Genomic DNA, 23,718 nt, shown 5'->3' with positions numbered 1-23,718 from the left:
CCAGATGTCAGGTTCCTGATCCCTGCATGGAGGGTCAGAGCTGTTTTGCTGACTCATCCTGCAGCTGGACCACGGGGTCTCATCATCCCCAACTCCGGATGGTTAAGGAAACAATCCCTCATTGGCTGCCCAGGATGGAAAGGGGTCAAGTGATCCTTCTCTACCTCTAAGTTTTAGCTTCTGCTAAGGTTTTTTGTTTTGTTTTTGTTTTTGTTTTTGTTTTGGCTGCTGCTATGTGAATGACCCCAACATGCGAGCTCAAAGTGACTGACTATGTTTCCCTCCCTCTGGCTGCTCCACAGGTGACGATGAGGAAGATGAGCCCGAAATCCCCCTGAGCCCTCAGCCACGCCCCCTGGCAGAGCTGCAGCTCAAGGAGAAAGCAGTACCCATGCCCGAAGCCAGTGCCTTCTTCATCTTCAGCTAGGATTACCATACGTCCTCTTTTTCCCGGACATGTCCGGATTTTCGGCACTCAAACCCCCGTCCGGGGGGAATTACCAAAAAGCCAAACATGTCCGGGAAAATGGCGGCTCTGCTCCTCCCCGACTCTTCGGCTCTGTTTAAGAGCCGGGCTGCCCGAGTGCTACCGGCTTCGGGCAGCCCCCCGTGCCTCCGGACCCTGCGCCGCCAGAGCCCGGGAGGGGAAGTGCCCAGCTGGGGGCGCAGGGTCCGGAGGCATAGGGGCTGCCCGAAGCCGGTAGCGCTCGGGTAGCTCGGCTCTGTTTAAGAGCCGGGCTGCCCGAGCGCTACCGGCTTCGGGCAGCCCCCGTGCCTCCGGACCCTGCGCCGCCGGAGCCCGGGAGGGGAAGTGCCCGGCTGGGGGCGCAGGGTCCGGAGGCATAGGGGCTGCCCAAAGCCCGAGCGCTACCGGCTTCACGGTTTGCCGGGCAGCCTCCAGACCCTGCGCCCCTGGCTGGGCGCTTCCCCTCCCGGGCTCCAGCTGTGCTGGGGAAGCGCCGGCCGGGGGCGCAGTGTCTGGGGGCTGCCCGGCAAACCCTGAAGCCGGTAGCGCTGGGGCAGCCCTTTCCCCCTGGCTGGGAGTGGGAGGGAGGAGGGGGCGGAGTTAGGGCGGGGAAGGGGCGGAGTTGGGGCGGGGCTGTGGGTGGGGAAATGGGCGGGGCCAGGGCCCGTGGAGGGTCCTCTTTTTTTATTTATTAGATATGGTAACCCTATCTTCAGCCCAACCAACAAGTAGGTGCTGCTTCTCCTCCCATCTGTCAGAAACCCAGCAGTGATCAGCGAGGATAGAACCTGGAACCTCCCGACTGAGCTACAAAGTAACACCTTTAACTGTAATGGGCTGTTACAGCCTCTGGAGCCAGCTGGGCCCACACGCTGTCCCAGGGTCGAAGCATGCCGGGCACACAGAATGAGGGGTGCCACCCCCGAGACTCACGCAGGGATCTCCCCAGCTGCACCACTCCCCAAGCTCTAACCTGGGCTGTCACTCAGCCCCTTGGAGCTGACAATGCTTTGACTGCCTGCCTCCCCTCTCTCCCTTCCCCAGGATCCGAGTGCTGTGCCACCGAATCGTCAACGCCACCTGGTTCACCAACTTCATCCTGCTCTTCATCCTGCTCAGCAGCGTCTCCCTGGCGGCCGAGGATCCTATCCGGCCTGTGTCCTTCAGGAACAAGGTTCCCAGGATGGGCTGTTGGGGAAAGCAGTTTGAGCCACCAGAAACGTGCAGCTTCAGGGGAGCTGCTTGCCAGGCTATCGCCTTGTGCCCAAGGAGAGTTTAGTGCAGGGGATGAGGAATCAGGAGTCCTTGGTTCTTTTCCTGGCTCTGGAAGGAAAACCTGTTCCAGAGCTGCAGCAGGGGATTCTGGGTTCTCATTCCTGGCTGGCACTAACTTTACTTTAAAAAGCAACAGAGGGTCCTGTGGCACCTTTGAGACTAACAGAAGTACTGGGAGCATAAGCTTTCGTGGGTAAGAACCTCACTTCTTCAGATGCAAGAGATGCAAAACTTTACTTTGTGGCCCTGGGCAAGTCACTTCCTCTCTGTGCCTCAGTCTGTAGCAGAGGGATAATAAAGCTGCCCTGTGAGGTTACATTCGTTCCCCGCTGGGATCTGCTCGGCCCCTGTGGTGCAGGGAGCGGTAGAGATACCCACAGAGAAGTCCATTGCCCTGTGAAGCACTCGGAGACCCCACAAGTGTGGATGGAGTTATTCATCAGAACTCCACGGCTGGAGGTGGGCCATTGGGCAGGGTGCAGAGGTGGCACCAAGCATTCGTGCTGTCACGCGCTCAGCTGGCTGGTTCTTGCTCACGTGCTCAGGGTCCAACCGATCACCATATTTGGGGTCAGGAAGGAGTTTCCCCCCAGGTCACACCGGCTGGCATCTTGGGGCTGTCTGGTTTTGCCTTCCTCTGGGGCACAGATCACTTGCAAGGACCCGCTGGGTATGTCTCAATAAAACAAATCCCTGCCATTGCAGGGGCCTGAGCCATTGGTGGGCCCCTCAATCACTGGACTGCTGGCTTAGGTTTCCCTGGAAAGCTCAGCAGCGTGGGGCACACAACTGAGGTAAAATGGGACTGCTCTAAAAAACTGGAATCAGGACTCCTGGCTTCTGCCCCTAGCACTGCCACTAACTGCCTGTGTGATCACTGGCAAGTCACTTAACATCACTCTGTGCCTCAGATTCCCCACCTTTAAATTGTCTTGGATTGTAATACTGTGAATGTACAGAGCCTTTCATCTGAGGACCCCAAAGCACTGACACTAACCTCGTTTTACACACAGGGAAACTGAGGCCCAGAGAGGGGAAATTACTTGCCCAAGGTCACCCAGCTAGATGCTTACAGAGCTGGGAAAAGAACCCAGGGATCCTGACACCTTAGGCCATGGTCCTTTCCCAGAACCAGGAATTGAACCCAGGAGTCCTGACCCTAAATCGCCAGCATTAACCACTAGAACACTGACTGGCGAGGCCACATCTGGAGTACCGTGTACAGTTTTGGGCCTCCCACTACAAAAGGGATGTGGACAAATTGGAGAGAGTCCAGCGGAGGGCAATGAAAATGATCAGGGGGTTGGGGCACATGACTTACGAGGAGAGGCTGAGGGAACTGGGATTATTTAGTCTGCAGAAGAGAAGAGTGAGAGGGGATTTGATAGCAGCCTTCAACTACCTAAACAGGGGTTCCAAAGAGGATGAAGCTCAGCTGTTCTCAATGATGGCAGATGACAGAACAAGGAGTAATGGTCTCAAGTTGCAGCGAGGGAGGTCTAGGTTGGATATTAGGAAAAACGATTTCACTAGGAGGGTGGTGAAGCACTGGAATGGGTTACCTAGGGAGGTGGTGGAATCTCCATCCTTAGTGGTTTTTAAGTTCCGGCTTGACAAAGCCCTGCCTGGGATGATTTAGTTGGGGTTGTTCCTGCTCTGAGCAGGGGGTTGGATTTGATGACCTCCTGAGGTCCCTTCCAACCCTAATCTTCTATGATTCTATGAACATTCTCCCCTCCCAAAGATGGGAACAGTAGCTAGGAATCCTGGCTCCTGGGCTCTAACCCTTGGATTGCTGTGCTCTGCTAAGGATAATCCTCTTCTGACTGCTGTGGGGGCTGGGAGGCTTAATTCATTAGTGTCGTAAAGATGCTGGCGCGAAAGAAGCAGTCACAGTGCAAAGCATGTATGTATTATTGTTGTATTTATTATTAGCACCAGGTGTGCAGTTTCCATTCAGCGGGGCAGTGTGCCGTCTGTCTGCCAAAGCTCCTGGTTGTAGGACGTTCAAATAACATCTGGTCTCCCGAGTTACCAAAACCTCTCCCTTATTTTTATCTTCAGGTTCTGGGATATTTTGACATTGGCTTCACCTCCGTGTTCACAGTTGAATAGTCCTGAAGGTGAGTCACACCCCATCTTTCTGGAGACAGTGCATAATGGGGTGATGCCAACGGTGAGGGGAGCCGCTGATCGGGGCAGAGCAGAGGCAGGCGTCAGCAGTGGCTGCAGTGAATGGGGAATCTTTGATTAAGGCTGCTGCTGCACACAGACAGACACTGGGGGTTCGCTGGCCAGCCTGTGCCACTTACTGTCACCACTAGGGCGGCCGCCTCCGTACAGCTAGTCAGAACATTTGCCTCAAACGTTTTTCGTTAGTTTCTCCAAAACTGAAATTTGTCATGAAATTGTGTTGATTCTGACAAAAATTCCTGCCAAAAAAAAAGAGGTTTGGAAATGTTCAAAATGTTTAGAATTTGATGTCCTTTCTTTTTTCATGTTTACATTATTTCATACCATGGCAGGAGTAACAGTGCATAATAGGTTTCCATCAATACGAACTAGCAACTGCCATTAATGTACACCCATAATATGCCCTATTACTGTGACATGTCATAATATAATAGAAATTAGGGCTGTCAATTAATCGCAGTTAACTCATGCGATTAAATAAAAAATCACGATTAGTCGCAGTTTTAATCGCACTGTTAATCGATAGAATGCCACTTGAAATTTGTTAAATATTTGTGGATGTTTTTCTACATTTTTAAATATATTGATTTCAATGACAACACAGAATACAAAGTGTACAGTGCTCACTTTATATTAATTTTGATTACAGATATTTGCACTGTAAAAATGATAAATAAAAGAAATAGTATTTTTCAGTTCACCTCATACAAGTACTGGAGTGCAATCTCTTTATTGTGAAAATGCAACTTACAAATGTAGATTTTTTTGGTTCTATAATTGCATTCAAAAACAAAACAATGCAAAACTTTAGAGCAGGGGTGGCCAGCCTGTGGCTCCGGAGCCACATGCGGCTCTTCAGAAGTTAACACGCGGCTCCTTGTATAGGCACCGACTCTGGGGCTGGAGCTACAGGCACCAACTTTCCAATGTGCCAGGGAGTGCTCACTGCTCAACCCCTGGCTCTGCCACAGGCCCTGCCCCCACTCCACCCCTTCCCTGAGCCTGCCGTGTCCTCGTTCCTCCCCCCCCCCCCCGAGCCTCCTGCACACCACAAAACAGCTGATTGGGAGGTGCGGGGAGGGAGGGGGAGGTGCTGATCGGCAGGGCTGCTGGTGGGCAGGGGATGGCGGGGAGCTGATGGGGGGCTGCTGACATATTACTGTGGCTCTTTGGCAATGTACATAAATTCTGGCTCCTTCTCAGGCTCAGGTTGGCCACTCTTGCTTTAGAGCAGTGGCTCTCAAACCTTTTTTACTGGTGACCCCTTTCACGTAGGAAGCTTCTGAGTGCGACCCCCATTATAAATTAAGAACACTTTTTTATATATTTAACACCATTCTAAATGCTGGAGGCAAAGAGGGGTTTGGGAGAGGTTGACAGCTCTCAACCCCCCATGTAATAACCTTGTGACCCCCTGAGAGGTCCCAAACCCCAGTTTGAGAACCCCTGCTTTAGAGCCTACAAGTCCACTCAATCCTACTTCTTGTTCAGCCAATCACTCAGACAAAAAAGGTTTCAAAGTAGCAGCCGTGTTAGTCTGTATCTGCAAAAAGAACAGGAGTACTTGTGGCACATTAGAGACTAACAAATTTATTTCAGCATAAGCTTCTTCGGATGCATAGAATGGAACACACAGACAGAAGATATTTATACATACCGAGAACGTGAAAAGGTGGAAGAACGCATACCAACTGTAAGAGGCCAATCGATTGAGATGAGCTATCAGCAGCAGAAGAAAAAAACCCTTTGAAGTGATAATCGAATGACCCATAGAAGGTGTGAGGAGAACTTAACATGGGGGAAAAAAATTCAATTAGTGTAATGACCCAACCATTCCCAGTCTCTAAAGTTTGTTTACATTGACGGGAGATACTGCTGCCTGCTTCTTATTTACAATGTCACCAGAAAGTGAGAATCGGCGTTCACATGGCACTTTTGTAGCTGGCATTACAAAGTATTTACATGCCAGCTATGCTAAATATTCGTATGCCCCTTCATGCTTCGGCCACCATTCCAGAGGACAGGCTTCCATGCTGATGACGCTTGTTAAAAAAATAATGCATTAATAAAATTTGTGACTGAACTCCTTGGGGGAGAACTGTATGTCTCTGGCTCTGTTTTACCCGCATTCTGCCATATATCATGTTATAGCAGTCTCAGATGATGACCCAGCACATGTTGTTCATTTTAAGAACACTTTTGCTGCAGATTTGACAAAACGCAAAGAAGGTACCATGTGAGATTTCTAAAGATAGCTACAGCACTCAACCCAAGGTTTAAGAATCTGAAGTGCCTTCCAAAATCTGAGAGGGACAAGGTGTGGAACATGCTTTCGGAAGTCTTAAAAGTGCAATATTCTGATGCAAAAACTACAGAACCCAAACCACCAAAAAAGAAAATCAACCTTCTGCTAGTGGCATCTGACTCAGATTATGAAAATGAACATGCGTCGGTCCGCTCTGCTTTGGATTGTTATCAGTCAGAACCCATCATCAGCATGGACGCATGTCCTCTGGAATGGTGGATGAAGCATGAAGGGACATATGAATCTTTAGCGCATCTGGCATGTAAATAACTAGTGATGCCGGCTACAACAGTGCCATGAGAACACCTGTTCTCACTTTCAGGTGAGATTGTAAATAAGAAGCCGGCAGCATTAGCTCCTGCAAATGTAAACAAACTTGTTTGTCTGAGTGATTGGCTGAACAAGAAATAGGACTGAGTGGACTTGTAGGCTCTAAAGTTTTACATTGTTTTATTTTTGAATGCAGTTATTTTTTGTACATAGTTCTACATTTTTAAGTTCAACTTTCATGATAAAGAGATTGCACTACAGTACTTGGGTGAATTGAAAAGTACTATTTCATTTGTTTTTTACAGTGCAAGTATTTGTAATCAAAAATAAATATAAAGTGAGCAGTGTGCACTTTGTATTCTGTGTTGTAATTGAAATCAATATATTTGAAAATGTAGAAAACATCCAAAAATATTTAAAGAAATGGTATTCTATTATTGTTTAACAGCAAGATTAATCAATATTAATTTTCTTAATCGCGATTCATTTTTTTAATCGCTTGACAGCCCTAGCAGAAATATTATTTTAATATAGTTTATTTTAAAACTCTTTAAGGGCAGCTGCCACTTAGCATGGATTGAAACAGCTTCGCTTTTCTTTTAGATCAAAATGTCTCCTGTTTGTGTTGTAATGAAATAGTTTGACACTGGAGTTACAATGCAAACAGCAGACGTTTTGACCTAAAAGAGAAGATGTTTCAATCAGTGCTAAGTAGCAGCTGCCCTTAACTGTTTTAAAAATGCACAGATTAATCCATTCCAAGGCTAGAAGGCACCATTACGATCACCTGGTTTGACCTACTATGTGACACAGACCATAGAACGTAGAGAATGCCTTTAGAAAAACATCCCCTCTTGATTTAAAAATTGTCAGTGCTGGAGTCTCCACCACGTCCCTGGGTAAATTGCTCCTATGATTAATTACCTTCACTGTAAACAATTTACACCTTCTTTCCAGTCTGAATTTGTCTAATTTCAACTTCCAGCCATGGGACTATATTATGCCTTTCTCTGCTAGACTGAAGCACCCGTTATTAAATATTTAAAATAAAATCAATAGAATAATTAAATGATTATGTCATTTTACGACACCAGTAGTAGTAGTGTATGCCACAGACATGTCATTAAATAATAGAAAAATAAAAATATTAAACAAACAAACAAAAGAAATAAAATAAAATAAAACAAAATTTCAAAGTGTTCCAGAACCAACATTTTTCAAAACTTCCATTTCATGGGATATTTTGAAAATATTTTTTTTGTTCCAATCAGGACCAAAACCAAATGACAATGTGTCAAAATTTCCCCCGAAACAGAAATGCCGAGTTTTGACCAGCTCTGCTCCTGAGTCCCACCCTAGACGGACCAGTCAGAGAAGGCCCTGTGGGCCGTGCTCTACTGTGGCTGGTTGGGCGCCCAGGGAAGCATTTGTTTAGTGGCTGTCAGCCCAGTTCCTAGGCCACAGGTGTCTGCGTGAGAAAAGCACCATCACAATTGGCAGCTGGGCCAAGAATGGGCTGTGGAGAATGAACTCCCTGGAGAGACTCTTGTGGGGTGGGGCTGAGGCTCGCTGGCTCAGTGGTACATGATAAGCTTCCTTTACTGTGCCTATTCTGTGGATCTAGAGAGGACTTAAGTGTCCAGGGCTCCAATCTGGCTTCTTTCATGAGCAGCAGTCACTAAAAAGAGAGAGGATCAGAGGTGATCTGCCCCGTTCCCATTAACTCCCCTCTTCTTCCCTTCATATGACCGCATACGGTGCATTCCTTCACAAGGGGTCCTTCTGCCGGAACTACTTCAACATCCTGGATCTGCTGGTGGTTGCTGTCTCACTCATCTCCATGGGAATTGAGTAAGCACCCATTGTAGCAACAGGTCTGCCTGTTCAGCAGAGGATAGGGCCATCTGCTGTGCTGTCATCTACGTTGGCAATAGAGACATAGGATGGGTTAGGCCATTGGTCTGTCTAGCCTAGTATCTCACCTCCAGCAATGACCAGTAACTGATGCTGGAGATGATAGGGATGCACCTGGGCAGATGCAGGGCTGTAGATGGAGGGTGGGGAGTAATTCCCTCCTGATCCCTGTGACAATCAGCCTGTGCCCAGAAGCATGTGAGTTGGTTGATTCCCCTTGCATTAGCATTCATACACTATTCAGTGCCATAAAGTCATCCAGCCACACTGTTGGGAGTAAGGAAATAAACAACCCCTGAGAATGGGGAGGAGAGGCTATGACATGAATTGGATACGCAAGGATTTTGTGGGCAGGCACTCACTTCAATCTGGAATTGCCTTCCTCCTCCCCCAAGTTCCTTCAGGACTCCTGGGTTCTGTTCCTCATGGTGGGTGGGAATGTGGCCTAGGGGCTAGGGCTCAGGATAGGGATGTCAGCGATCCTGGGGGCTAGGCCCAACTCTGCTACTGATGTACTGTGCAGCCGCCTGCCCCTTCCCCCACGGTGGGAAGCGCCTGGAAGTGCTGCCCTTGGGGAGCTCTGTCAAACTGGATTGCAATCCCCTCCTAGAACACATGACAGCCTGGCCCCGCCAGAGCATGCTCCCGGCCTGTCCTCCTGCCCCTGCCGCTCCGCACCCCCCGGCCTGCCCCCCAGCGCACCCCCTCCTGCTCTGCACCCCCCAGCCTGCCCCCTGCAGCACACCACCAGCCGGCCTCCCCAGCACGTCCCTTCCCGCTCCGTACCTCCCGGCCTGCCCCCCAAGCATTCCCCCCAGACTGCCCCCTCCTGCCCCTGCTGCTCTGCACCCCCCGGCCTGCCCCCTCCAGCATGCCCCCTCCAGCATGCCCCCTCCTCGCCTGCCTGTCCCCCCAGTCTGCCCCCTCCTGTCCCTGGCAGGTACAGCTCCCCTGCCCATGTTGGAGGGGCACAGGTGTTGGCTCTCCCCCGATGCATCGCTGCAGGCCGGTTTGGCTCCTGACGGCGTGTGAGGAGCTGATTTGTCTGGCCAGACCCCAAGCTGGCTGAGTCACCCCGTCTCCCCCCGCCCTCCCCAGGCCCAGCGCCATCTCCGTGGTGAAAATCCTGAGGGTGCTGAGAGTCCTGCGGCCGCTGCAGGCCATTAACAGAGCGAAGGGGCTGAAGGTGAGAGCAAGGCGGGGACAAGGGCCCTCCATAGGGGGTGGACACGGCCCCCCTCAGATCTGCCACAGGAATCCAGGACTTGCCAGATCATGGGCCATCTGAGCAGGATCCCAGGACTGCACGTCCCAGGGCTCAGGCCACCTGATTTCACTCTTACCCGGGTGTTTTGTTAGGTGTCTGTGGGCAGCTGGGAGGCAACCCATTGGTTTTGTATTAGGTCCCCTGGCTGCATCTGGAACAGCCGCTTCCCCTGCACACCAGTGTGGTGCCAGGTCCCCCGTCCGTGTCTGGGATGGCCGCTTCCCCTGGTGTGGTGCTGGGTCCCCCATCCGTGTCTGGGACGGCCGTGTCCCCTGCACACCGGTGTGGTGCTGTGTCCCCCGTCTGTGTCTGGGATGGCCCCTTCCCTTACACAGGGGCACGGCCGATACCCACAGCAGGTCGTGGTGCTGCAGGCCTGGCCCATCTCTGCATTGGCCTCTCTCTCTCTCTAGCACGTAGTCCAGTGCGTGTTCGTGGCCGTCAAGACCATCGGCAACATTGTGATTGTCACCACCCTGCTGCAGTTCATGTTGGCCTGCATCGGGGTGCAGCTCTTCAAGGTGAGAGCCCCTCCCGGCCAGAACCCAGCGCTGGTCTCCCCCAACCCTCCCTGTCCTGGGGAGAGCTGGGGTGGAGCTGAGCTCAGGGAAGCGCCAGGAAGTGGCTCCTCTTCGTTTCTTTTAAGAGAGGGGATTCTCCCATGTCAGAAATTCAGAGGGAGGCCGAGGACCATCCCCGGCCATCCCCTTGGGGGTACCAGCACGCTGCAGGCAGAACAGGGCAGTGTATGCATAATCTGTGCCCAAGCAAGGCAGCCCCATGGCCCAGTGGGAGTCAGCCAATTTGGGGGTCTCTTGCCAGCTTTGGTGCTGACCAGCCAGGTAGCCTTGGGCCAGTCCCTTCCCCACCTGTGACTCAGTTTCCCCCGCCCGCTCCAGCTCCCCACCGTGTTGCAGGATCACAGGTGTTTCCTCCTGACCACCCGTGGCACTGCAGGCAGGTCTGCGCTTGCGCTGTTGTGCGAATGGATGAGGTTGACGTGACTCTTTGGCTAGAAGTGCTACGGGTTGCTGCAGCAGTGGTCTGGCCTTCGGGCCTTGCAGGGCTCCTAGGGGTTGTCAGTGCTGCTGACTGCGCAGGGAGAGTTGAGGGCTGGCACATCTGGCTGGACTCTTAAGCACCTCTAAGGAAAGGCCCAGCTGGGGTAGGGCCCACACGCTCACGGCTGGCACTAACCAGCCCCTTTCAGGCTGGAATGGGCCGTGGAGACGCTGCCCCCTGGGTCGGGGCCAAGCCGTGGGGTCATGTCAGGATGTACTGCAGTTGCCAGCAGCTGCCCTTGTCCTTGCTCCCCAGGTCTATCAGTCAGGCCCCCTGCGGTTCACAGTACAATCCCTGATTCTTCTGCTCTCTGCTTAAACCTAGGGGAAGTTTAGCAGCTGTATGGATCCGGTCAAGATGACAGAAGAGGAATGCAGGTAGGCGCCCCCTGTCATCACTGCATGTACCTCGCAGCCAGAGCGCAGGGACCGGGGGTGTCATTGCCTGAGGCGGGACTGGTGGGGAAGGCGAGGAACCTGGTTTGTTGTCTCTTGTGCTCACAGCCTGTTCCCGGGACCCTGCTGAGCAGAGGAGCCCAGGCGTGGGTCTCTATGCAGAGCAAAGCCTGCAGCACAGGGCAGTTTGCTCTAGGGGGCAGAGAGCCGAGGGGAGTGTTGAATGGCCAGGACCAAGGAGGAGGTGGACTCGTAAGCCAGAGGAAGGCCAGGCCAATGGTTAAGGCACTAGCAGGGTTGCCAGGTGTCCGGGTTTTGACCGGAACACCTGGTCGAAAAGGGACCCTGGTGGCTCCGGTCAGCACCACTGACCAGGCCATTAAAAGTCCGGTCAGCGGCACAGCAGGGATAAGTCAGCCGCGGCTTCTGGAAGCAGGAGCATGTCCCCACTTTGGCTCCTATGTGTAGGGGCAGCCAGGGGGCTCCGTACGCTGTTCCCGCCCCAAGTGCCAGCTCTGCAGCTCCCATTGGCCAGAAACTACAGCCAATGGGAGCTGCAGGGGGGGTGCCTGCGGACAGGGCAGCACGCAGAGCCACCTGGCCGCACCTCCACGTAGGAGCCAGAGGGAGGACAAGCCACTGCTTCCGGGAGCTGCTTGAGGTAACCGCCGCCCAGAACCTGGACCCCTGACCCCCTCCCACGCCCCAACCCCCTGCCCCAGCCCTGATCCCCCTCACGCCTTTGGCTCGGAGCACCCTCCTGCACCCCAAACCCCTCATCCCCAGCCCCACCCCAGAGTCTGCACCTCCACCCCCAAACCCCCTGCCCCAGCCCGGAACCCCCTCGCGCACCCTGAACCCCTCATTTCTGGCCCCACTCCAGAACACACACCCCAGCCCAGAGCCCGTACCCCCTCCCATCCCCCAGCCCCCTGCCTCAGCCCGGAACCCCCTCCCATACTCCGAACCCTTCAACTCCATCCCCCAGCCCGGAGCCCCTCCTACACCTCAAACCCCTCATTTTTGGCCCCACCCCAGAACCCGCATCCCCAGCCGGAGCCCTCACCCCCTCACGCACCCCAACCCCCTGCCCCAGCCTGGTGGAAATAAGGGAGTGAGTGAGAGTGAGGAGAGCGAGTGACAGAGGGAGTGAGCAGGGAGCGGGGCCTGGGAGGCAGGGCAGGGCTGTTCAGTTTTGTGTGAGTAGAAAGTTGGCAACCCTAAGCCTGGGACTGTCTTGTGTTTTATGGAACGACCTGGGAAAGCTCTTTCAGGCCTTCTTCACTCATCATCAAAAGCAGGAGCAGAAGATGGCAGCCCCCAGGCATGGGTGGTGGGTATAAGAGGCCAGAGGGGGCTAAGCCTCCCCAAACAGACGGCCTGCCGCCTTTGGAGCGCACCGCTGCCAAAAGGGTGGGCACCCTGGCTGTGGTCCTGCCCGCACTCCACTTGAGTTCCCGCTCCCACTCGTCCTCTTCCTGTCTCCAGTCTGCTTGCAGGGGAGCCTTGAAGGAGGGGGTGAAGAGACACACGCATGCACGAGGGGTGAGCGGCTGGAAGCCGGTGGGCAGGCAGGGGAACCCCAGGGGAGGGGCTGAAGAGGCGCAGGCGGGGATGAGTGGGGCAGGAGCTGGAGCAGGGGCGGGGCCATAGTCTGGGCACACGCAGCCTCCCCAAATGGAGGAGTCACGTGCCGCCCATATCCCCAGGTGTTATGTCACCTTTGCAGGTCCCCTTTCAGACACGCTAGTGGGTGAAGTACGTGTCTGGGTGTATAGGGGGCTGCCCTGGGGCATGAGTCTCCCTGGCTGTGGAAGGGCAGAGCTCATCCCGGACGGCAGGATTTGCCAGGCATGTGGTGGGATTTGCCAAGCTGCTCCAGCCTGTAGATCCAGGCTGCCACCTGTACTCTGGGGAGAGGCACCAAGGGTGGATCTTGGTGAGGCTGCTGGGCAGGTTGTAGACGGGTTGTAGCCCTGGCATCCACATGTGATCATTCCTCAGCACACCCTGATTGCATGACTGCCGATTCCTGTTATTGTCAGAACTCGCATACTCGGCCATGGTGCTTGTCGCGACCAGCACTGGCCTCTGGCTTCCTGCTGCTGTGAGTTCCTCAGGTTGATTTGGTGAGACAGTAACGTGCTCTGAGCAGCATGGAGTCTTCAGCAGGCGGGCACGTGTGTGTCATGGGCAAGGGGACCGGAGAGTTTCTGGGCCCAGTCCCCCACTCGCTCACCCCTCGTCTGTAAATGCGCCGCTGCCTCCCGTTCCAGAGGCAACTTCATCGTGTACATGGACAGCGGCCCCAAGCAGCAAGAGCTGTACCCGCGCGAGTGGATGCACAACGACTTCCACTTCGACAACGTCCTCTTAGCCATGATGTCGCTCTTTACCGTCTCCACCTTCGAGGGCTGGCCCCAGTGAGTCCGTCGGGGGGAGCACGCAGCATGGGGGCCGGGCACTGGGTCAGGCTGCACAGGGGGAGATCCCAGCACCCCACTGGCGCTGCTGCCTGGCTGGGGAATGCCATGTGAGGGGACTTCTCCCGAAGATGGAGAGAGGGGTCAGACCCCCCCACCCCCGATCAGGGGCACAGAGGTGCCAGTGCAGTCAAAGGGGAAGCAGCTGTCTGGGATGTCCTGACCTCTCTGCCTTAGCTCAGCTGGACTGAGCCGCCCCCCCATGCAGCCTGGTAAACTGCATGCTCTCTACTCGCTACCCCCCAGGCTGCTGTACAAGGCCATTGACACCCACACCGAGGACATGGGCCCCATCTACAACTACCGGGTGGAGATCGCCATCTTCTTCATCATCTACATCATCCTCATCGCCTTCTTCATGATGAACCTCTTCGTCGGCTTTGTCATCGTCACCTTCCAGGAGCAGGGCGAGAGTGAATACAAGAACTGCGAGCTGGACAAGAACCAGGTACTCCCCGTGGAATCCCCCCCATGGAACCTCCCCCACCCTGCCGAGACCTCCCTCTGACCCCCCAGTCTCCTCCCACCCCAGCCCCCATGACCTGGGTTCCAGGGATGCCCAGGCTCTGGGTGCGAGGAGCCAGTTGTACCAGAGCTAGGTGCTAGGGTCTGGACGTGGCTAAGCATGCGGAATGAGTGCCAGCTGGACGAGAGCCGGGGTGCCCTAGCTGGGTGTGATCTAGGCAAGACCAAGGTGCAGGGGACCCCAGGCAGGAGAGGCTGGGAGCCCAGGCACGAGGGTGTGTCCAAGCTGCAGAGTTGAAAGATGAGACCCCTGTTCTTCTGTGCCTCTCTCTGTCTGCTCTCTGACACCTTCACCGACACATCCAGGCTTGGCCACCATACTGGGAGCCCAGGATGGTTCCAATAAGCCAGGCTGCACAGACCACTAACTTAGGGTTACCATATTTCCACAATCAAAAAAGAGGACACTGGGGGGGGTGGTAAGTCCCGCTCTAGACCCACCCTGCCCCCATCCACTCCAACCCACTTCCCACCCCCTGACTACTCCCCTCAGTACCCCCAACCCCCCCCGCTCCTTGTCCCCTGACTGCCTCCTCCTGAGAACCCCCCACCCTAACTGCCCCATAGGACCCTACCTGTCCCCTGACTGCCCCGACCCTTATCCACATCCCCACCCCATATTCACACCCCTGCCCCCAGACAGACCCCCGGGACTCCCATGCCCTATCCAACTGCTCCCCGCCCCCTGACAGGACCCCCAGAACTCCCGATCCATCCAACCCCCTCTGCTCCCTGCCTGCCTCAATCCCTCTTCACACCCCTGCCCCCCTGACAGCCCCCCCAGAACCCCTGACCCATCCAATCCCCGCTCCCTGTCCCCTGACTGCCTCCCTTCTCCAACTCCCCGGCCCCCTTACCGTGCCACTCGGCTTAGAGCAGATGTCTGGCTCCACCCCGCCCAAGCGGCGTGCTGAGACTGTGGAGGAGGGGTGACGTGGGGGAGGGGCTCTGGACACCGCTGCCAGCCCTGCCGCCGCGTTCCCTCACAGGTGCACAGCCCCGCCCACCAGCGTTGCCGGTCGGTGTGGTAAGGCTGCAGGGGATCGGGGGAGCTGGGACGGGGCTTTGACTGCCGAGGCCCCAATGCGAGCGGTGCTCGGCTGCCCTGTCAGCCGCTTTTCGCTCTTTAAATAGCCGACCGGGGGAAATCCTGGACATTTTTAGATTATTAAAATCCCCCCTGGACAGCTATTTAAAGAGCGAAAAGCCGGACATGTCCGGGGAAACCTAGAAGTATGGTAACCCTACACTAACTAGTTGTGACGGAGCGAGACTCACCACCATGGCGCCTCCTGCTGGCCATTCTGGAATTAGCGCAAATCCTTCCACAGGGCGGCCTCCTCCGGTGGTGTCTCGCTCGCCGTTACTCCCGCTTTGCTGTCTCCACAACTCTGTGACCCGCGTTGCTCCCCGGCGTCCTCTTCTCTCCACTGTCTCCCACCCCTTTCGGAGGGACTGGCAGTCTATAGTCCAGCCACTCGCCTCAGTGGCCTGCTGCAGTCACCAGTCTAGTCCCTTGCTCCAGGGGCAAACTGCAGTCTGTGTGGGCCACTTCCCTCAGGGCAAGTCGGGGGCAGCCCTAACATGTTGTCTGCCCTTCCTCCGGAGCCTCAGTCTGGCAGCGGTCAGCCAGAAGCTCCTTCTGCTCTGCTACCCTGCCCAGCACTGCTCTAGCCACGGTGCTCCTAGGCACTCAGCTCTTCTCCCTAGCAGACCAGGGAGAGACTGCCTTTTGCTCTGTTGAGCAGCCCTTTATATATGGCTTCTGCTGGCCCTGATTGGCTGCTGCAACAAGCCACCTCCTGATTGGCTCGCCTCTCTAATGGGAGGGTTCTGCGCAGGCTCCCTCTGGCCTGCTTTAACCCTTCCTCCCTGTGTGGGGCAGCCGCCCCACCACACTAGCGTATTGGCTATGTGGGAGCAGCACAGTATCGACCCTTTGAGCTGCAGTGGGGGCCTGCCCCAAGTCAGGAGGGTGACCAGACGTTCCGATAAAATCGGGACTTTCCCGATATTTAACTCTCTGTCCTGTGTCCTGACCGATGTATGATGGACATGAATCCTGCATGACAGTCGTGGTGGGAACTAGCACCACTGGGAATGCTGGAGGTCCCTCATGCGGTGTGGCTCGGGCCCAGCTGCGAGGCCAGTGTGCAACGGTTGGGAGCGTTTTTTGCACCTTCTTAAAGGGAGCAGCAGGTCCCACTCCCAAGGGGGCTCCCCACCCCATTTGTCCCAATATTGTAGGGCTGCCAGGCCTCCTGTTGGTGCAGAGCTGGTAGGCTCCCTACCCAGATGGCTAGTGGTAAAATCTCCCTCTGGGTCCTAGGTGCAGGGACGGCTGGGGGGCTCTGCGCACTGCCCCGCCATGAGCACCGGCTCCGCAGCTCCCATTGGCTGGGGACTGCGGCCAATGGGAGATGCTGTGGCGGCACCTGTGGGCGTGGCAATGCACAGAGCCACCCAACCGCCCCTCTGCCTAGAAGCCAGAGGGAGATGTTGCCACTTCTGGGGAGCTGCCTGATGTAAGCGCCGCCCAGAGCCCGCACCTCTGCCCCAGCCCTGAGCCCCCTTCCACACCCAAATTCTCTCCCGGAGTCAGCACCCTGAACCCCCTTCCTGCGCCCCAACCCACTGCACCAGCCCTGTGACCCCCTCTTGCGGCGGGGGCCAGAGCAAGGCCGTGCGTCCCCGACTTGCGGCTTGCAGAGGGGGCTGGAACCGGCGCCGTGTGTCCCCGACCCGTGGCTTGCAGAGGGGGCCGGAGCTGGGGCCATGCACCCCCCTCGCAACTTCCTAGGGTTGTGCACTCCCCACCCCATGCCTCTGGTGTGCCCCCCCATGTGTCCTGATATTTTACTCTTGAGATCTGGTCACCCTACAGGTCAGTGACTGGCGGTGGCCTGCCAACAAGGGGTGGTGGTGGGCTGGGGAGCCCCCTCGGGAGTGGGACCTGCTGCTCCCTTTAAGAAGGTGCAGAAAATGCTCCCACTGTTGCACACTGGCCTCGCAGCTGGGCCTCAGCCACACCCATGAGGGACATCCGGCATTCCCAGTGGTGCTAGTCCCCGCCACGACTGTCATGCAGGATTCATGCTGCCCCCGGTGCCCTCTCAACTGCCCAAGGAAAGCTAGAATATGGCCCTATATGGCACATTCCTGCCTGGGAGTGCAAGGGGCTCTGGCTTCCCACCCAGACTAATAACTGGTTAGAACTGGATCCAGGGAAGGCAAAGTCCAGGAATGAGCCGAGGGTCAGAAGCCAAATGCCAGAGCCGAAGGCGTGGTAAGCCACGGGCAGAGCTGGGGATCGAAGCCAGAAATTTGAAGCTGGAAGGGAGCAGGGACTGGAACAAGGGCAAGTGATGCTGCAGGCAAGGTACCTGGTAAGAAGCCGCTGATCTGCGGTGGGGGCCGGGCTTAGAACTGTCAGGGGCTGTGACCTCTCTGTCAGTTCCAAGGTAGTGCAGATAGGCTCACTGATTGCTTTGCAGTGAAGTTAGTCAGGGACTAGGCCAGCGGCTGGTCCTAGCTGGTCTGATACCTGACAGCACCCCACTTCTTTTAGGGTTGCCTCCCTGGAGCTCTTGGGCTGGGTTTCTTGGGGAGCCTGCAGGAGGTCCAGGGCATGGACGTTTCCAGGGATTCCCACAAATGCTCTTCTGGGCCGCATCCCTCCCCATCACTCAGCTATTGGAGTCATCCCCGGACTCGGTGGGAGTCCCGAATCCGCTGGCCCATGCGTTCCTCTTGGCCCAGCCCAGTTATTGGCAGAGGGGGAGGAGTAGCATGGGGTGGGAAGGGATTCTCGGTGAAAGGTTTCAGGAAGGAGATGTGGAACAAGGGGTGGACTTTGAGGGATTCTGGCAGCTGCAATCAAAAGGTTACCGGGTCAAGTTTTTCTGTGATCACAAATGGCCCTAAGGACTTGTGGTCCAGCTTCACAGATGGATGGGTGGATCCCAGATCCTGAGCACCTGGGGTTGTTATGAGTCTCATGCCCAATGTGCAAGAACAGAGGGAGTTAATCCAGGATACCTGGGCCAGAAGGGGCTGAGAGCAGAACGCCCAAGTGATTGCTGGTAACCGTGCACCAGGGCAGCGTGGAGTCAGAGAGGGGCAGAAATGTTTCATCACAATTCTCCTATGGAAAATGCTGATGCTGTTGAAAACGTGTCCCTTCTGATGAAATATCATTTGGAACCCCCTCCTGCAATGAAGCGTTTTGCTAGCGTCAGCCATTCAGCCATTTTCTGAATGGAATGTCTGGGGGGGTTTTGGTTTGATTTTTCATTCGAAACAAACCACAGATTTAAGCTGACGAAGGTCGAAGGCGGCGGGAAACATTCCCGTTTTCTCAGAGCAAAACATTTAGATCGGCTCCAAACACAACTTTTGTTTCATGGGAACTTTCTAATTTTTATGTTTTCAGAACAGGGAAAAAAATGTTCAAAATCACAGGATTTCCTGCGCATTGAGAAATCGGGCCTGGCCTGGCTCTGCAGGGGAGAGGGGCAGGGAATGGAGCTGGAGGTTTTACAGCTGGGAGTGTTTCATAATTGTCCACGGTGCCACCTCTGCTCCCCGGGCGTCAATGCTTGACCTTTTTCCTCCTGTCACCCCAGCGCCAGTGTGTCCAGTATGCCCTGAAAGCCCGCCCTCTGAGACGCTACATCCCCAAGAACCCCTATCAGTACCAGATCTGGTATGTGGTGACCTCCTACTACTTCGAGTACCTCATGTTCTTCCTGATCATGCTGAACACCATCTGCCTGGGCATGCAGGTGAGGAGGGAGCAAAGCTAACGACCTCACTGTTGGCTGGCAACCTTTGATCACTGTCCATGGGGCTTGGGGGTGGGGTGTCCGAGACCACCCTGCTCTTGGTAGCAGACTAGCAAGCCATCAAAGTGAGACTCAGGCTGGGCCACTGGTCGGGTGCCCCTGGATATTTGGGTTTGGATCTTGGCTTGGGATACTTCAGGCAGTTCAGCATCACTGCTTCAGGGAGGCCCCTCCTATGGAAAAGCCGCGGGTGCTATAGGTGAGGAGGGAGGGACGGTGGCACAGCTGTGTGTGAGTGCGGAGACGGCCCGGGCTGTGGATCAGGAGTCAGGAACATCTACAGAGCTGTGGGGCAGGACCCAGGGCTGGAACAGGGAGGGGGCTAGGGGGCAGGACTATTGGCAGAGCTGTGTGTGGAATGGGGGAAAGCATCACAACTTCTGCTCACATTCCAACCCCGCCAGAGCTCTAGGTTTGTATGTTGCTCTCAGGCTCTCACATCTGGCCCAGAATCTGAGACCCCAGCCCCATACCTGCTCCCCATAGCCCAGTGGGCTAACCTGTGCCTCTTCCTGGCTCCCCAGCACTACAACCAGTCAGCTGAGATGAACCACCTCTCAGACAACTTGAATGTGGCCTTCACCATCCTCTTCACCCTGGAGATGTTGCTCAAGCTCATGGCCTTCAAAGCCAAGGTGAGTGTGGGGTGAAAGTCTGGGGGGCATGAGTCTGGAGAGGGGTGCTGGGGGGGTACATAACGTGACCAGGATGTGGGCAGCCATGCCCAGTGGTTGGAGCAGGAGTCAGAGCCCAGGGTCAGAACCGAGTTACCTGAGCTGAGACAAGGCAGAGCTGTCCCAGCCATGGACAAATGCTTTGAGTAGCCACTGGACTGCTGCTACTGCCGCTGCTGGGCTTAAGAGCCTGTCCACTGGCTCTCCCCACCCCTCAAGCGCGGTATCCATAGGCATCCTGCTGCAGGCCAGCTGTGCTCGTTGGGTTGCCTGGAGACTGGCTCCACTGCAGATCCTGATTCCTGACTGGCGGGTGCGAGTCCAGAGGGGAGCCCAGGGGGCGTGAATCTGGAGGAGGGCAGGGGCTCACCCTAAGCGGTGGGCATGGCATTTTCTCCCTATGCGGCATCCCGGGAACACAATCGCCTCAGAGCCTGGGGCCCCGAAGAGATCTGCTCACGCCCAGTCACTCATGTGGACAGTGCCACTGAAGACACCTGGGCAAGGGCTGCAGGCTGACCTGGCAGCTCCTGAGGGGAAGAGCCTGGCCAATCCAGGCCACAAGGGGGAACCCTTCCTCCAGCTACCTGTTCGCCCAACACCCCCACCCCCACTCCGCTGCTCTCACTGTCCTGGGTGTCTCTCCAATGGGGGTGGGAGGCTAGTGGTCCTCCCGGGAGCTCTCCGGACCCCCCATCAAACCAAGCTTGCGTGTGAGAGGCCCTGGGAGAGCCCCTGAACCTCCCCCCACCACAGCCACTGAGCCACGTGAGAGGCGAGGCAGAGCCCCCCGCCCCACCCTGCAGGCATGTCCCCGATGCCCATTGAGAGACGGCCATCACCTCCGTGGTCCCCGTCGATGTACCCGGAGGGGAATCCCTCCCCTGCCCGACCTCATGAGCGATTCAGCCACGTGAGCCGCTGCTCCATGGGCTGCCTTGGCATCCAATGGTCGCTTTTTCCCTGAACCCCACCAATGCCAGCCCTCGGGGGTAGAGAACCCAAAATGTGGATGGTCCTCTGGGAACCAAGCCCCCTCCAGGTCATCCCTCTGAGCGTAAGGGATAATCACAGGTTGTCTTGCTGCCACTTGGTTCAAACAGATCCATGCCCATCGGGCACTTACCTAGTACAAAAACAGCCTCCTCCAGCCTCCTCCTGCCTTCCCTATACGCCTGTAGACCCAGGCAGCCAGCGTGGGGCATGCCGCAAGAGCCGCTGCTTGCGACCCATAAACAGTGATGTGGGCCGGGGCAGGTGCACTGCAGGGAATGTTTCCCAGTGCAGCTCCTTGGCCACACACCTCCCCTGTACTCGTGAGCTGTGTCTTCCCCACCATCTCAGCCCTGACTCGAGCTCCCTTGATGGACAATCACATTGTTGCTGGGCCTGTTGGGGGCTAGGAGCATTCGTTCCCTGGCGTGCCGAGGACTCGCCCAGAATAAGCATCGGCACCAATCAGCTGGGAAGGTCTGACCCCAAGACCTCAGTGGGTGCTGGGTGCCAGCGGATAAGAGTAGACATGGAAGGAAATCTAAATCCAAGCTCTGCAGTGTTCTCTCCATCTCGGGGTATGGGGGGCAGCCTGGCCGTGCTGGCATTGTTCTGCATGGGCGAACGGAGACCCTCCCTCTGGCGCGGTGAACAGGGCAGCGGTTTGCAAGGGAGAAAGCGCGCTGCGCTCAGGAACGGCAGGTCTCCTCCACAGGGAGTTCATAACCCCACTGTCTGACCCTCAGCTTCTTCCTTTCCTTTCCCCCTGTTCAGACCCCCAGTCATTCCCACCTCATTACTCTCTCCAATCTCAGGGCTATTTCAGCAACCCCTGGAACGTCTTTGATTTCCTCATCGTCGTCGGTACCATCATCGACGTCATCCTGAGCGAGATCGATGTAAGTGCCGCGGTGGGCGGAGGGAACGTGTCCAAGAGCACGGGCAGGACAGTAATGTCATGGCAGTGACAGCCTTGGCAGGCTGCCAGCGTCCCACTGTCACATGGGAGACCCGGGTTCCTGCAGGACTGTGCGGGACACTGGTCCGGCTGGCAGAGCAACCTGGGCCAGGCAGAAGGAGAATGGGGCAGGGGCGTGGGCACACGGGTTAACCTTCTCCTCGCTGTTTAAGAGCGCTGACGGGATCTCTCCTCAGCCATTACACAGCCATGGTGGACCCCCCCAGCCTCTGTGACCCTCAACCCACCCCTCCTCCTGAATCTGCCTGGAGAGGTACCCTGTGGAAACTGCCCTTGTCCTGGGACAGAACCAGAACCTCAAGCTGACTCCGCAGTGACATATGCCAGTACTCCCCAGAGGCTGCACCCATGCCATGCCCTGCCCGCGTTCTTTAAACACATGCCCAGATGTCTAGTAATCAGCTCATTGGCCTGAGATCACCATAGAGATGGCTGAAAGGGTTCCCCTTGCCTCATGGTCCCTATAAGAAGTTTCTGCCCTGCGCTCCGTGAGGGTCAGGCACCGTTTCAATCTGCTGCGTGTGCTTGGAGTGTGTCAGTGTGTATGACGATTGCCACATATACCCGGTGCCTACTCTGTATATGTGTGCCTGTATATCCAATATACACCGGAGTATATTCGGTATATACCGTCTACATGATACCACATGTGTACGCTGCAGTGTGTATGTACCGAGCAGCCTGCATACAGGAGCACTGTCAGAGAGGCGTGCACGGCGCATTGCTGGGAGCTGTGTACCTCGTTGCTAGCACGTGGCACGGAAACCGGCTCCATACACACATCAGGTGTGCGGTGCGTACAATCGACCCAGCTGTAGTCGGAGAAGTAGCTTCCGAAGTGAGCACTCCAGTGGGGTTAGCACGTCCTCGCTAATAAAAAAGCCCATCCAGTTGTCACTGCAGAGTGTCCCCGCTGTCTGTGCTGTCCCAGAGTAGCTGGGTAGCATCTGAGAGCGAACCATCGGCAAGGAGATCTGGCCCGGAGGAGATGAAATGTCATCCTCTAATGTTCTCGGGCACAGCTTCCCAGCCCCAATGCACACCAGTCCTGCATGGTGGATTGCCCTCCCTACAGCCCAGAGGAGCCCTCTGGCTGACTCCGTTCTCCTGAGGCGACTGCACTGGTTGAGCGAGCTGCTGAACTCCAGAGAGCAGGACTCCTCAGAGCCGCCCCCCACCGGGTATTGGATCATTGGCACCATTCCCATGTCACCACCAGCTAACAGCAACCAAAAGCCCTCCTAAGCAGGACTGCCACCCCGGCTTTAGTGACCGGCACTGTGTCAGCCCCTCCACTTTTTCACCATTCCCAGCCAGCACGAAGGACAAACCCCTTAGGGAGCTTGCAGAGGTCCACAAATTGCCTGCTCATTTGGGCAGTTGCCAGCTGCTGTCAGGAGTTCCAGGCAGAGCAGCAGCTACCAGCCCCTTTCCCCAAGCACCGCGCTGGCATAGAGCGGCTCTGTGACCACGGAGTGCTCGCTGTCTGCCCGGGGGGCCTTGAAACACATTCTGGGCTGCTGTGTCCTTCCCAGCAGTTCTCAGACACGAGGGCACCTGGGCTCCAGATCCCTTTGTTGCTTGGGAAGGGATCCACTGGAGCTCTGGCTTCCCTCTGGAAAGAGCTTGCCATTCAGTGGGTATCGAGAAACACTAATGGGTTGAGCACGCTGCCCAAATCACCCCACATCCCCTCCTCCAACAAGAGACCTCGGGGCTGGTTTTTTGGTCTCGTTCCAGAGGGTTCACTCGGCCATCCCGCGATCCCCCCACCCCTCATTTCCCCCTTGACATCGCTCCCAGGCACACCGCACCTTGACAGCCTCCCTCATGGCCACTGTCAAAGCTCCAGGGGTAAGGGGAGATCCTGTCTGGCCACCAGGAGCTAAGGGACCCAGAGTTCTAGGGACCGTGCTGGAGGTTTTGGTTAGGGGGAACTATGCTTAGTGAAGCTGGGCATGTAGCTGGAGAGCATCAACCCCACCCGGTAAGTACTCCTCTCTGCCCACCGTTGGCAGCTGGGGTTTCTGGGTCATTGCAAGTGGTCATTGCCCATCAGGCTATGTGTTTGCA

At 55.8% G+C, this 23,718-nt stretch overlaps 1 pseudogene; it reads left to right on the top strand.

Moving 5' to 3' along the window:
- The window catches only part of LOC101934976 (voltage-dependent L-type calcium channel subunit alpha-1S-like), a 72,482-nt pseudogene that overhangs the window by 11,567 nt on the left and 37,197 nt on the right, over positions 1–23,718 (top strand).

This window comes from Chrysemys picta, chromosome 4 (assembly GCF_011386835.1).
Source record: "Chrysemys picta bellii isolate R12L10 chromosome 4, ASM1138683v2, whole genome shotgun sequence".
In the NCBI taxonomy this organism is placed as follows: domain Eukaryota; kingdom Metazoa; phylum Chordata; order Testudines; family Emydidae; genus Chrysemys; species Chrysemys picta.
Note: the sequence above shows the minus strand (reverse complement) of the source record. Positions and strands in the feature narration are given on the sequence as shown.